The sequence below is a fragment of the Protopterus annectens genome, chromosome 5.part0, assembly GCF_019279795.1.
Source record: "Protopterus annectens isolate FY-2018-M chromosome 5.part0, PAN1.0, whole genome shotgun sequence".
Classification (NCBI taxonomy): domain Eukaryota; kingdom Metazoa; phylum Chordata; order Ceratodontiformes; family Protopteridae; genus Protopterus; species Protopterus annectens.
The window spans coordinates 933,779,399-933,795,460 of NC_056735.1; positions in this window are offsets into that span (position 1 = coordinate 933,779,399).

A 16,062-nucleotide genomic window follows, 5' to 3' on the forward strand; every position below is an offset into this window, starting at 1 on the left:
CAAGACTCCTCATGCTACAACCTTTTATGGTTGTAGAGAGTATCAACTGAAAATGATGACATTACTTCTTTTTCAAATTTTGTTTTCTTAAAAAACATGCAATGACATACTCAGCTGAAAAAAATAAAAATGAACAATCCATACACAGTTTAACATTGTGAGAGGGCACTGCTCTTACCGTTAAAATAATAGCATTATTTCAATGACACAGACATATCAAGTATTATAAGAAGTAATATATTCATTATTCAAGCTTAAAGATTCTTTCTGCTTACTCAATCTAGTTCTGTCAATATTCACACATAAATGTAGAGGAGAAAAAGAAAAATATACAATGGTTGTCAAAATACATGTAGCAGTTTATTTCCCAAATGAATACAGACATCTATGCCTTTAAATATAGATTACAAAAAAATATAAACATCAAATATGTTTATATTTTGTCGGTTTACTAAATAACTGATTTTCTGTTAAGATTTGTACTGCTCACTGAGGTCACAGCTTAAAACAATCTATGACTAAGCTCGTGTCTGGGTGAATATTAACTCTAAGTTTTCAAGACGAAACTAGAGAAAGAAAAGTAACAAGAAAAAAACGCTTACAGCTATTCAGTATAAAACTAGCATTCAGGGTTTCTAAATGAGACTGGCAATTATTGCTATCATTTCATGGGGAGAAACAGTATCCCAAAATACCTAGCTGTTAATCAGGTGATGTGAGGATAACCAACTCCCCTGATTCCCTGTGTTCCCCAGCAGATGGTTCTGGTATCGGTTTATGGATAGCATCATGAATTCACACATAGTGTCCCCCCCTATCAGCTGTAGCCTGTTCCATCTGATATATCTGACTGGTACTAATGCAGTAGCAGATTTCCATTTACAGTTTATAGACATCTTGGTAGGTGTCAGTGTAGTTAGCATTGGTCACCCCAACCACTGCTTACCTGCCTTGCTTTCTGTACTGGAATCCAGAAGACCACTAAAGAAAGGGTCAGTTATTCTCTTTATATTAACCTACAGCCAGACTGGAAAAAAAAAAAATCACAAAGAGTTTAACATACCCAAAATATATGCACCCAGATGCCTGGTATAGGTTGTTGACATGTTCAACTGTCTGAAGAGACTTACTCTTCATGGCCTCTGGAGTCACTTGGTCTGGATTGTACTGGATGTTGGATCTACAAACTGAACAGACTTTGATTTTTCTCCTTAATCTTCAGTTGTTGGATTACTTATTATAGCAGGTTAGAAGTTGTACTGCAGCCTACAGTTATTTTGTATACACACCATTCAATTTTATTATAGAAAAATATGTCTGATTTCATCTGCAAGTGAGTAAAATATTCACATACTGCTTAAAGTCCATTTCTGCCTTCTTTGTGGCAGACCTTTATCTGCGCTGCTTTGTTTGAACATTTTGTCATTATTCTCATTTACTAGTCACACAAGCTACTGGCTTTGGTTATCTGCTGCTACATAACAGGCTTTGTTCACATCATTTTTTGAATTGGCGTCTACTGCTGTTATTCGAAGCTTTCATGATCCTGCTATGCTTAGTGGTATGTGGACACTGTATTGTATCTGCTGCTTGCCTGGGCTTCTTCAGCCCTTGGATGGAGCTAACCAACCTTGTTTGGATTTGCAAACTTTGCACTTGGATCTACTGTTCTTTGCTCATTGAAGATAGTGGAACAGGAGTTTTAACTATTGTAACAATGGTGTGTCACTCTTGATTTTATCTTTTCAGTTTTCACATAGCTACTTTGCTGGATTTTACAGGATACTTTTGTAAATTTTCATCCATTTTCATCAGGTTTTGTTATATCAAATACAAAAACTGAAATTGATTGCACTTCATGACTTTTTATGCTAGGATTTTGAGGTGATGTTTTTGAATTCAATTTTTCAGTCTTTACCTACAGCCACTTTGCTAGATAAGCCTGAATATGTCTGTGACTCTGTTTCACCATTTTTTGTCAGTTTTGTCATGTGTTCCTGTAAATCTTAAATTTGTATGTATTTAATGACTTTCTCTTTTGTATTGGTACCCCACTAGATTCTGGGAAGTTTTTTATACCATTGTTATTATTAGAAATTATTTGCCTGCTCAAATATTTGCCAGATTATTAATCCTAATTCCATTTCTTTTTCATTCTTAATGTACTCTGTTTAATCCTATATTTAGCTAGCTTTCAGATTCGCTATAACACTTATTGTTACATGTACTTCTGAAGTTATGCATGGGTGTATCTAACTCCTGTCTGTTTTTATAGTACAATAGATTCATATGTGTTTACTAGGCTAACGGCCATGAGGGCCTTTATTAAGCCTAGCCATGCATCACAAATCTCTGACTAGTTCTGATACCATTGATAAATGTAAGCAGGGATTTGGGAGATATAACATTTGCAAGCAGGGCCTGGGAGATGAACCATTTACAGGTTGCCCATGTCCATTAGAGACATACGTGTCAAACCAGTGATGAAGTTCCTGTTCCCCATCCAATTGTAAAACCATGCCAGTTTGGAAGTCAATGTGGGATTCACACTTGTTCTTTAGGGAAGTGCACAGACACACACACACACACACACACACACACACACACACACACACACACACACACACACACACACACACACACCAAGTGGGCTCGAGTGATATTAGAACCCCTACCTATCTAGTTTTACAGACTACATAACACAGTACTTAATGCATGCACCGCAGCTCAAGTTTATAATTTTTAGGTTGTAGACTTGTAATTTCTTTTCAGGTTCCTCTAACTGCTATCTATTTTAATTATTTTATGCTGTGGGCTGTTTAAGATATTGTTTTATTTTACTTAGGACATTTTTTCACTAATGGGATTCTTGTAGTTAATTAATTATTTTCTTCCTTGGTTCTGTTCTTTTTATGTACATATATTTTTATATGTAGATTTTCTTAAATATTTTATCAATTTGATTTTATAACTTTGGCGATATACAAATTGTTTTAGGTCTGTACTTTGCTATGCAATTTTTTTCAGGTGAATTGCAAAGACACATTATTGTGTTATCATTCATTCATATGCCATATCTTGCCTGATCTAGTCTACATATGTACTGTAGACTTGCCATACACAATAACAAGAAAAAGGAGATAAAAGGCACAAAAACAGCCAAAAACAAGTCCTCTGCACCTCAATGGTCCTCCAATAAAGCAGTAAACAGTTCTTGGGCACAAAACAAATGTATTGCAGCAATAAAGGCTCTCCCATTAACGCTACACTTTTATAATACGTTTTCGTCTTTGGCTTCTTCAGATACAAACAATATACATTCCCAAGCCTTAAATAACCCCATTAATTTTAAATTCACCAGTTAAAAGCATGCCACATATTAAATTAGCAAGACAAATACATTACCCAGAATTCATTTCCCAAGTTAAAAAGTCATTGTAAATACAAAAGCAGTAAATTCCTAAAACTTTTTAATTTATCTAAAACAGAAGAAGTCAAGGATGAAAACATATTATAAAAGTGTAACGTTAATGAGAGAGCCTTTATTGCTGCAATAAATTTGTTTTGTGCCCGAGAACTGCTTACTATTTTATTGGAGGACAATCGAGGTGCGGAGGACTTCTTCTTGCCATACACAATGCTATACATGTCAAAGCTGGAAACCACTGGAGCACTCTAATGACTGCCATGGATACTTCATATGGCCTAGACCTTCATCATTGAAAACTTGACATGAGTGTTATACTTAAATGCCGGGTCTGTTTGAATTAAGGCTGGCATTTTATAAGTCCCATATATAATTCTCACTAGATGTTTGTTAGGGAGAATTGGCTTCACAAAATATTCATCATGTTTTAGTACCCTTAATCTCTTTTGTTTTCCATGTCATACATGCCCAAATCAAATTATGTTGCTATCATTCATCTTTTATGCATCGAACTGAATAAGGTCAAGGTTGTTTGTGCCAATTCTTTTGAATATGCCATGGAAGTTGGAGCAACAAAGGGTACCTCTTCATATATCATCCACCCAGTAGTGTTGGGATGCTCCTTCAACAGTGTACTGACTCACTGTTGTCTCACTTCTTATATCCTTCAATAGGATTATCCTGGATGCACATCAGCATTTGCACAGATGAAAAGTTGGTGACTCAATTCCTTTTTTGATGAAAAGATTCAGGTTTACTCAGATGGTCCTCTCCACTACTCATATTTTTGGGCATACTTTAAGTTTAGTTATCCAACTCTATATGTTTACCAGTAGCTGGAAGTGGATCATGTCATCTTGCCATGGACTTTATGCATTGCAGGAAGTTTAGTTCAATCAACCTGAGCATTCTAATGTCTTTTTCATGACTTAGTTCAGAACTGTTATGCTAATGATTCTGATGAGTGAGGTTGATGCCTATAATCAGGCCTTGCATTCCTCACTTGTCACTTTGCTGCTAAACCTAATATGAAAAGTTCACTTGACTGCTAGACAGCCAAATTTTGACGATGAGCTTTGGAAGTTTAGATTTGGCAGGTGAAGATTGGAGTGAAGATTGTGACATTCCTGTCTGATCAAGGACAATGGAAAGCAGTAAGGTAGCACATACATTAGATGAAAGTAATCTAATAAACAACCTTCAGAAATATCCACTAAAGAAATATAACAAGAAAGTAAATATCAGAATGTGGAAGGGATCTCATTTAAAAACAAATGCATACAATACAGTGAAGAAATATAAGGAATAAATGTAATCCACCATGGTGAAACAAACATTATATACACTGCTGAATTCAAAATGGAAGGTACTCAAAGACATTAATTTGAATCCTGCAGTAAATAATAAGAGACAATTAAATGCCATTACTCAAACATTTTAAAAGCCATTCTAGGCAATCAAAGAAACTATGAATTCAGATTATCTAACACCAATGATAATAACATTTAAGTACATAAACCCACAAAAAAGAATGCAGTTCAGTCTGGTCCATTTTTTCTTGTAAGGACACTAATTGCACCACTAGAAAAAAATGTCAAAGTTTTTTAATGAAATCAAAAAAGAACAAATGCAGCAAAACTCCCAGGACATGCAAATGTATCCTAGGCAAACATAAAATAGGTTAAGTACTTTCATCCAACCAAGGAACTCATCAGAATCTAAATACAAACAACAAGATGCTTATTAAAATTAGGTAACCACGTGACTAAAATGTCTACTATCATTTGACATTACATAAATCAAATATTTACATGATCAGTCACATTCTGTCTGAATACATCTCATAAATGGCAAAAAAATATCCAGTGTATGAAACAGATAATAATATCATATAAAATATCATAAAAAGTGGAGTAGTATGTGCACTTAAATGGTTAAAAACATCAAAACAATCAATATAAGAAATAATTTTATTGCACAAAACAGTTTGTTGTATATACTACATACAATTACTCTTACTATATCAGTTTGTCATTTTAAAGTTTAGATGCTTTCATTTATAGCACACTTGATATTGAAACAGTTACATTCAACCCAGTGAATTGGATAGCATTCAACAGACTCTGCTACATCCATTTTATGTATTCCAATATTGATTTCTAGTCACCACCTCCCTGCATAGCCAGTATCATTTTCTAAATAAAGAATAAGAACTTAATGATAGACCCATATAAAGTAGCATGTTTAGCTAAACCATTTGTTTTAACATTCCATTTAATATGCCCCACATGCTCAAGGATTCTTTTGTTCAGTCCCCTTTCTGTCTTCCCTTCATAAAAACAATCACCTGACAGGCAAGTAGCAATATAAAATGCCCCATGTTGTTTGACATTTAAATTATCTTGTACAATTAATAATCTTTGGGTGACTAGCAACTTGTACAAATGAAGAATCGAGTATATATTTACATACCATGAAATGCCCACATTTTGATAGCTTTGTTGTACATTTCTTCTTCCAATTAAAATGACCAGTTATTTACAGGGATTGTTTCATATTTTGCCCTTTCCTGTATGAAAACAACATAATCCTCATTTCATCATTAAAGGCTATAAGCCAATTTCCGCTTACTATATCTTTAATAATTGGTACATCAACAAAACCTCTAATTTTTACTATATACAGCTTCCCTCTAAATGTATTTCAAAAATTGGATAAGGAAGCCCTCTCTTTCAGCATTCTTTTTATTTCCTCAATTCCATCACAGAATTTAGCATCACTAGATATCAGTCTTGAAACTCTAATTATTTACCCCTTGACCAAACTCCTTTTTTGGGTCAAGGGTAACAAGTAGAAAAATACGAATAAATGTTGTTAAGAGTAGGTTTCTGTATATAGAAGAGTCAAATGTCTGATGTAGATCATCTTTAACTATGAAAATATCTAAAAAATGAATATTAATAAAACCAACATTCAAAGTAAAGTACAAAAACTGGGTAATATTATTTATATAATTAACACATTTCTGTAAATCATATCTATCTCTGGACCATGTAATAAAATTAACATACAAAAACTGTGTCCATAACTTAATGTTATCCATAAAAAGTGAATTAAAGATATGACACGTTTGCTAAAATGATAAAATAACACTAGCAAATTCTGGGGCACAAGATACTCCCATAGCAACATTTGATTTTTGCTTGTAATGTTCACTCTCAAAATATAAAAAATATACAGAATAATTTCTACATATTCAGGGGCCAAATAAATCTCCTTGTCACTCAATACAGAGTGGGAATAAATAGCTTTGTGGAACCATTGCAAATTAAGAGTGCGTGGTCTAACTGCAAACCAATATTTTATGTTCATAGTAACTAATAAAATATTTTCACTAAAATTACATGAAGATAATAAATTTACAAATACCAAGAATCTTTCAAAATGTATTTTTTTATCATTAAAAATGTTTTAAGTTTTCTATGTAATTCACCAATGGATCTATCTTTGAGCCATTAGCTGCCATTATCAGTTTCAGTAGTGGAGCTGCTATAGTCTTATGAATTTTAGTAATCCCAAACATAGAAGGGATGATCATTTTTTTTACTTTTAAAATATCCATTTCATCATCAACCAACTGTCATAGTAACAACCTGCATAAAAATAATCAGTCTTCCCAAAAAAGTATTACTTTCATTTTTATTAATTGTCACATAAATTTTATCACCCATTAAAATCAAAATTAAACATTCTTTCATTATAATTAGTATGGTCCATCAACACAATCCCATTCCCTTTAACTGGCTTCATTACTCAAAATAACTTGTCATGAGTAATTTCAATAAATCATTTTCTTCCTGTGTTAAATCATAATACTTGTAATTCAACCCAGTAGACTTCCTTATATCAATCTGTCAAACCTTTTCAAACATTTGAATAGCAGGATGTAGGTGTGGGTTAAGAATACTATGACACCTAAACACTGGCATCATACTTTCTGTACCTACATTAAGCTACAAATCAGATTTCTAGAAAATAATTTAACATCAACAATAAGTTTTGCAAAATCAGTTCTTTTAGCTGGAATAAATTTAAAGCTACACTGAATCAGTCTAAAATGCAGATCAGTAAGTTCAGTGCTGGTGTAGTTATATATTGTAAAACATTGCTGGTTTTCACAGACTTGCCTACATTCCATATTTAACATATTAGTAATGTTTTAATGACTATATTTTCAATCTTGGAGGAACTGGAATAACTAACAGAAACTCAATGAGTGTATTAAAAATAAATCAAATGTCTCTAAGTACTTCACCAAAAGACATATAGAAATCAATTAAAAGGTTAGAGCAGAGTCTACCACAGGCCCTTATCAGATATTAGGTAGTTTTGTTAAAGTGATATCACAGATTTGGTAGAACCACTTACCAGTATTTTAATGGTATGCTTAGGACAGGTTATATCAAGCATTGTCTAGTTTCCCAAAAAGGATTGACTTCTGGTTGGTAAAATATGCAAATGATTAAAAACCTAAAGTAATCATATACAAAAACAAGGACACAAGTTAAAATATCTATCTAAAACATAACAACTTGGGGAACTAACTGAGTCTAACAGTTGACACAGAGGATTAAAGAACTATTAATGAGCTGTTTCCTAAGGTCCAGGGTTTGAATCCCTCAGCTTCCATTGCCTAACTGTGAACACAATGCCAAGTAACCGTTCTTGTAACTGCAGAACCAACAAAAAAATGAGAACACTTACTTTTTCTGTGTCTTGAGATGCCAACTCCTTATGAATAGCAGTTCAAACCAAATAGAATGTAAAATGATAATGGCTGAAGTCAACACAAAAACAAAAAATTTTAATGAGCAGATATTCAAACAATTCCAATGGTTAAGCGCTTTCACTTGCTCAATAGCAAGCTTCATCAGAACAATACAAACAGGACTCCACAACATTTAAATAAACTTTTTGGCACCTAAAGCGCTAACTAAGACCACAGCACTTTTAAAGATATATTGCATTATAAAAAGTTGTATGTTTTCTACATATAAAACATTTATTATATATATATATATATATATATATATATATATATATATATATATATATATATATATATATATATATGTCATGCCTCAGTTGGCTGACTACTAAAAAACAAAATTGTTAAAAAACAAAATAGTTAAAAAACAAAATAGTTAAAAAACGATGGTCGCATCCTGCATCTAAATGTTATACGACCCATACTGAAACACTACTACTAATATAAATTATAAATTTATTCCAAAATCACAAATAGCCGATGCATAGATTTAGCAATCCACCGATTGCTACATCCTCGTCAGATAGCCACTACACTTATTAAATCAACTCAAATAGTGAATGCTATTCATTTGTAAATAAGTGATGGTCATATAAATATTAAATAACAATACATAAACTACAAATGAATATGCAAGTGTAAACTAATCCATCATATATATGCCTAACTGTTCTGAAATGCCTCTCACATAATGTGTATACATTCGTATCAAGCTATGGCTAACAAAGGTTTGATGGAAATAAAATCATTAAGTCCTGGTGGACTGGAAGAATCTAAGAATATGTTCCACCAATATTCTTTATATGACAACCAACCTTTGTAATCCCCCCCCCCCCAGAATCAAATGAAACACTGTCTATAATAGCAAAACCAAAATTATGTCCTTCTCCACAATTCTTGATGTGTCTATACAATGCATTGTTCTCATCCTTGGTTTTGATACTATATAAATGTGCATATATGCATTTCTTGAATTTACATTCTGTTTTTCCTATATAAAAACCAGAACAGACCATGTATTTTGCAAGACAGATAATCATTTTAGTGTTGCAATTACCTTGTTTGAATCTAACCATGGTTCTGTTTATATTCTCTAACACTATACTATTTTCCTGCATAATTGTGTAACATTGTTTGCAGTTGCCACATTTTGTGGTGTGTGTATTATAGGATTTTTTATTCCAATTACCTCTCTCTAGGTAATTTTTAATATTACATCCCATCTTAAACACGAACTGTGGTCCAGTCCCCAAAATTCTCACTAGTTCATTGTCAGTTTAATAATATTCCAGTGATCTGTCAAAATTTTCTTTACCTATATGAGGTCCATATTCCAATACACATCTCCTGCCATGAGAGACAATGTCATTGGAAATGTGGTCAATATTATCAATATTTGCCACATATGCGGAATTAGGACCCAATAGGGGTTTGTATCTACCTCCCCATTCTTTAATAACTGTTTGACTAACTCTAGACATCATCCTAGCCTCATATCCCCTTTCCTTAAACATAGCTGTAATGCACATCACTTCGTCTAACATGCCATCATATTCGAAAGTCATTCTAATAGCAAGTATGATTTGCCCTTTGTAAATATTAATAAATTTGTTCCTTGGGTGATTGCTGGTAAATTCTAAATAACTGTTAGAAAAGGTGTTTTTTCTATAAATCCTTGATTTAAAACCCATTTCTCCACTAGAAACAATTGTGTCCAGGTATGAAACACCATGGAAGTTGCTACATGAGGTGAATTTCAGGAATTTACTGCTCTCATTAAGATGTTCTAAAAATGTTTCCAATACTGCTGTACTACCTTCCCATAATATATAAATATCATCTAGGTAACGGGAGTAGTATTTGATATATTTCATAAATTCACTACTGAACACTTTTGTTTCCTCCCAATCGAGCATAACCAGATTAGCGTATATTGGAGCACATGCAGCTCCCATAGCTACGCCTCTGGTTTGCCTGAAAAATTCACCTCATATTGGATATAATTATGTTCCAATACCAATGACATCATATCTAATAATAAACAAGCTTTGTCCCATTTGATGTCTGCATATTTGTGTATACTATTAGCAAATGCTTCTAGTCCCTCTTTTTTTGGGAATATATGAAAATAAATCAATGACGTCTATACTCACAAATAACAAATCCTCCTTCCATAACTGAATAGGGTCATTTTTCAAAAATTTCCAGGAATCTTTAACCATATGTGGAATTTTACTGGATGTATGTTTAAGATAGACGTCTATAACACTACCCAAGGGAAAAGTTTTTGATTTACTACCAGAGATGATTGGCCTGAATGGGGGTTCCACAATGTCTTTGTGGACTTTGGGAATCCCGACTATAGATGTTAACTTGGGATACTCAACTTTGATGTAATTATAAGTGTCCATTGTTACCCTATTATCAATTAAGAATTCCTCCAGGTGTAGGTCAATCCTCCTATAAGCAATATTTATTTCGTTGAGGGATAAGACTTCATAATTTCCTGACATATGCAGTATGTCATATAGTCTGGAAGAATAAGCTGTACTATCAAAAATAACTATACCACACCCTTTGTCGGGTTTCATAACCCTAATGTTTCTATTATTTCTCAATTCCTGAAGGACACTATGTTCTTTTACAGTAAGGTTGTAATTAGTCCTATTCCCACTTATATAATTTTGTAACTTGTATAGTTTTTGTGTGACAGACTTGTCATAAATAGATATCATGGGATGCATAGGAGGCACAAATAGGCTCTTCTTTTTCAGACCTTAGGCATATTATCCCTATTGGTATTTTTAATATGTTCTGAAGAATCTTTATATACAATGCTTAAATTAAGCTTCCTGATGTATTTTTTTAAACTCACTAATGCAATCCACTTGTCTAAATTTAGATGTAGGAATATATTTCATCCCTTTGGAAAGTAAATCAAAGTGGGTGGTATTAAGTGGATATTCCGTATAGTTGTAAATATTAAAATTTTATAGCTATACACTACACCCTCATTCTTAATATTCTCAATTGTTTGATTGACCGTAACATTATCTGACATTAATTTCTCTTTTCTCCCCTCATTAGATATTATCTTTAGTCCGTTGTGTACTGTTGATGTCCCTGATTCTCCTGATGTTTTTGCCTTCTCCAATTTCTCCCCCATTTCCAATCTCTGTGTCTTCCTCTGTTGTTTGCTTGGTAAAAATAAGGTGAGTTGTCTTTATAATGTACATCTTGTGATTTAACATAATCAGGCATCCCATTTAATGTGTTCTTAGAATGACTATTCTGACCTATATATTTATCCCACAAATAAGCTCTACCCTCACTGTATTGATCCATGTCTCTACTAAATGTTTTTATTTTTCCGAATATGTGCTTTTTTAATAGCATTGTCAGCCATATAAAATTGCTTAACATAAAGTTTTTCCCATTGTGAGAATAAAAGGTCATTTCTAATAATCTCATTCAACTCTTCCACTTCTTGCATAAGTTTAACTAATTTTTCGTTGTTACACTTGATTAACATGTGCATATATTTAAACCCACATTGATCAAAAAATTAATTAAATGGCTTAGTATTAGTGTCAGTAATTTCTATCCCCATAGGATACTTAAAAAACCTAAGTCCCATAGGGACTATATTATTGTCCAAACACTTAGTCAAACATGCATTGTCCAGTTTGATGTTATTAATGATTTCTTACCCAAGGTATAAATATTATCCTTGAGTGTACCTTTTGGAACCAAAAGTCTGCCATTCTCATGACCTATATTCTTATTCTTCCAGACTATATGACATACTGCATATGTCAGGAAATTATGAGGTCGTATCCCTCAACGAAATAAATATTGCTTATAGGAGGATTGACCTACACCTGGAGGAATTCTTAATTGATAAAAGGGTAACAATGGACACTTATAATTACATCAAAGTTGAGTATCCCAAGTTAGCATCTATAGTCGGGATTCCCAAAGTCCACAAAGACATTGTGAACCCCATCATTTAAGCCAATCATCTCTGGTAGTAAATCAAAAACCTTTCCCTTGGGTAGTCTTATAGACGTCTATCTTAAACATATATACAGTAAAATTCCACATATGGTTAAAGATTCCTGGGAATTTTTGAAAAATTACCCTATTCAGTTATGGAAGGAGGATTTGTTATTTGTGAGTATAGACGTCATTGATTTATTTTCATATATTCCCAAAAAAAGAGGGACTAGAAGCATTTGCTAATAGTATACACAAATATGCAGACATCAAATGGGACAAAGCTTGTTTATTATTAGATATGATGTCATTGGTATTGGAACATAATTATATCCAATATGAGGTGAATTTTTCAGGCAAACCAGAGGTGTAGCTATGGGAGCTGCATGTGCTCCAATATACGCTAATCTGGTTATGCTCGATTGGGAGGAAACAAAAGTGTTCAGCAGTGAATTTATGAAATATATCAAATACTACTCCTGTTACCTAGATGATATTTATATATTATGGGAAGGTAGTACAGCAGTATTGGAAAAATTTTTAGAATATCTTAATGAGAGCAGTAAATTCCTGAAATTCACCTCATGTAGCAACTTCCATGGTGTTCCATACCTGGACACAATTGTTTCTAGTGGAGAAATGGGTTTTAAATCAAGGATTTATAGAAAAAACACCTTTTCTAACAGTTATTTAGAATTTACCAGCTATCACCCAAGGAACAAATTTATTAATATTTACAAAGGGCAAATCATACGTGCTATTAGAATGACTTCCGAATATGATGACATGTTAGACAAAGTGATGTGTATTACAGCTATGTTTAAGGAAAGGGGATACGAGGCTAGGATGATGTCTAGAGTTAGTCAAACAGTTATTAAAGAATGGGGAGGTAGATACAAACCCCTATTGGGTCTTAATTCTGCATATGTGGCAAATATTGATAATATTGACCACATTTCCAATGACATCGTCTCTTATGGCAGGAGATGTGTATTGGAATATGGACCTCATATAGGTAAGGTAAAGAAAATTTTGACAGATCATTAGAATATTATTCAAACTGACAATGAACTAGTGAGAATTTTAGGGACTGGACCACAGTTCGTGTTTAACATGGGATGCAATATTTAAAATTACCTAGAGAGAGGTAATTGGAATAAAAATTCCTATACTACACACACCAAAAAATGTGGCAACTGCAAACAATGTTGCACAATTATGCAGGAAAATAGTATAGTGTTAGAGAATATAAACAGAACCATGGTTAGATTTAACAAGGTAATTGCAACACTAAAATGATTATCTATCTTGCAAAATGCATTGTCTGTTCTGGTTTTTATATGGGAAAAACAGAAAGGAAATTCAAGAAATGCATATATGCACATTCATATAGTATCAAAACCAAGGATGAGAACAATGCATTGTATAGACACATCAAGAATTGTGGGGAAGGACATCATTTTGGTTTTGCTATTATAGACAGTGTTTCATTTGATTCTACGGGAGGATTACAAAGCTTGGTTGTCATATAAAGAATATTGGTGGCAAATATTCTTAGATTCTTCCAGTCCACCAGGACTTAATGATTTTATTTCCATCAAACCTTTGTTAGCCATAGCTTGATACGAATGTATACACATTATGTGAGAGGCATTTCACAACAGTTAGGCATATGTATGATGGATTAGTTTACACTTGTGTATTCATTTGCAGTTTCTATATTGTTATTTAATATTTATATGACCATCACTTATTTACAAATGAATAGCATTCACTATTTGAGTTGATTAAATAAGTGTAGTGGCTATCTGACGAGGATGTAGCAATCGGTGGATTGTTAAATCTATGCATCAGCTATTTCTGATTTTGGAATAAATTTATAATTTATATTAGGAGTAGTGTTTCAGTATAGGTCGTATAACATTTCGATGCAGGATGCAACCATCGTTTTTTAACTATATTGTTTTTTAACTATTTTGTTATTTTAACAATTTTGTTTTTTAGTAGTCAGCCAACTGAGGCATGACATGTATATATATATATATATATATATATATATATATATATATATATATATATATATATATATATATATATATATATCTAAAATAAATGTTTTATATGTAGAAAACATACAACTTTTTATAATGCAATATGTCTTTAAAAGTGCTGTGGTCTTAGTACTTTCGGTGCCAAAAAGTTTATTTAAATGTTGTGGAGTCCTGTTTGTATTGTTCTGATGAAGCTTGCTACTGAGCAAGTGAAAGCGCTTAACCATTGGAATTATTTGAATATCTGTTCATTAAAAATTTTTGTTTTTATGTGGACTTCAGCCATTATCATTTTACATTCTACTTGGTTTGAACTGCTGTTCATAAGGAGTTGGCGTCTCAAGACACAGAGAAAGATTGCCTAACTGTGAGAATCTAAGCAATTCACTTAATCAAACAGCACTCCTGGGCTGAGTCTAAAAAAAGTCCTTGTAGATCAGTGCTACTACCCTGGTTAACAAATAAAATAAAATAAATTTGGTTTATGTTTCAATGTAAATAAAAACAATTTGATACTAAATGGAAATCATTCAGTGCAAGAATTGTAATAAACAACCATCAATTAGAAATTATTAGAAGTATTAGAGATCTTAAAAGATAGATAGAGCTGGGATACAATTTTAAGATACATAAAATGATCATCAAGACAAAGACTCTAAGATAAATAGGACTGATATTTAAGATAATATCATCAAGAGATTCAGTAGTGTTATGCTGTATCTATAAATCCTTTTATTGAATATTGTCTTGTGCTCGGCCATTTAACTATACAAGATTTAGGCTACCTGGAGGTAGTGCAAAGAAGATTCTCAAAAAATAAACAAAATTAATAATTTAACATATTTAGAATGAATGAAAAAAATGAAACATATTTAGTATAGGTTATAAAATAATTGGAGCAAAACTGTATCTAGCATATAAATCATTACACAGTAACAACTTAAGAAAAGGCCTGAGGTTATCATCAGTTAGCGAATATCTTAATAGTTGACAGAGAGTCCTGTTTAATGGGACAATTTTTGGAATACCTCTATATCACAAATGACATCATTACAATGGGGCAAACACTCACATTGAGTACTTAAATCTGGGTCATTAAAGCCATTAAAATAAGACTGGATGAGAACATAAAAGAAAAAATGTTTAGGTTTGGTCTTAAGAAGTTTGCATTCCTTGATGGTCTTTAGACCTAAATGCATTACAGCAAAATATGAAACTAAAACACTATAAAAATGCCTTGGTATGCCTGTTAAACTAGAATATGGTCTAGTGAGTACATTAAACATGAAGATGGCATCAGGCTAACACTGTCATGGATTCAAATGTTGTCTTCTCCAAAACCTGCCATGGTAGAGGCCTACACCAAAGTCATTCATTCCTAGAATGAACTCTTGGATTAAAAATCACAATAAAGCAATATGGTCATAATCCTGTTTACAAGGCTAATTCTGAAGTCAGACAACATCTAAGCATACCACAAATAAAAATGACCAAAAGTAACCACAGTGTCAACTGTAACTAAAAAAGAAAAAAATCCAAAGCATACACTGTCAGCAGCGGAATCACTTGCAGTCAGCCAACTCTTCAGTACAAGCTGTTTTTATTCTTCCACATAAAAAACACACAGATTGAGCACGTTCATCCCCTAAACTGGGGACTTCATCAGACTCTGCCACTGTGTTTGTTCCTTCTTTCACCTTACCTTATTGCTCTCTTATGCATGTATTCCTGGTAAGTCACCTGTTTTATCCCTGTGCTAT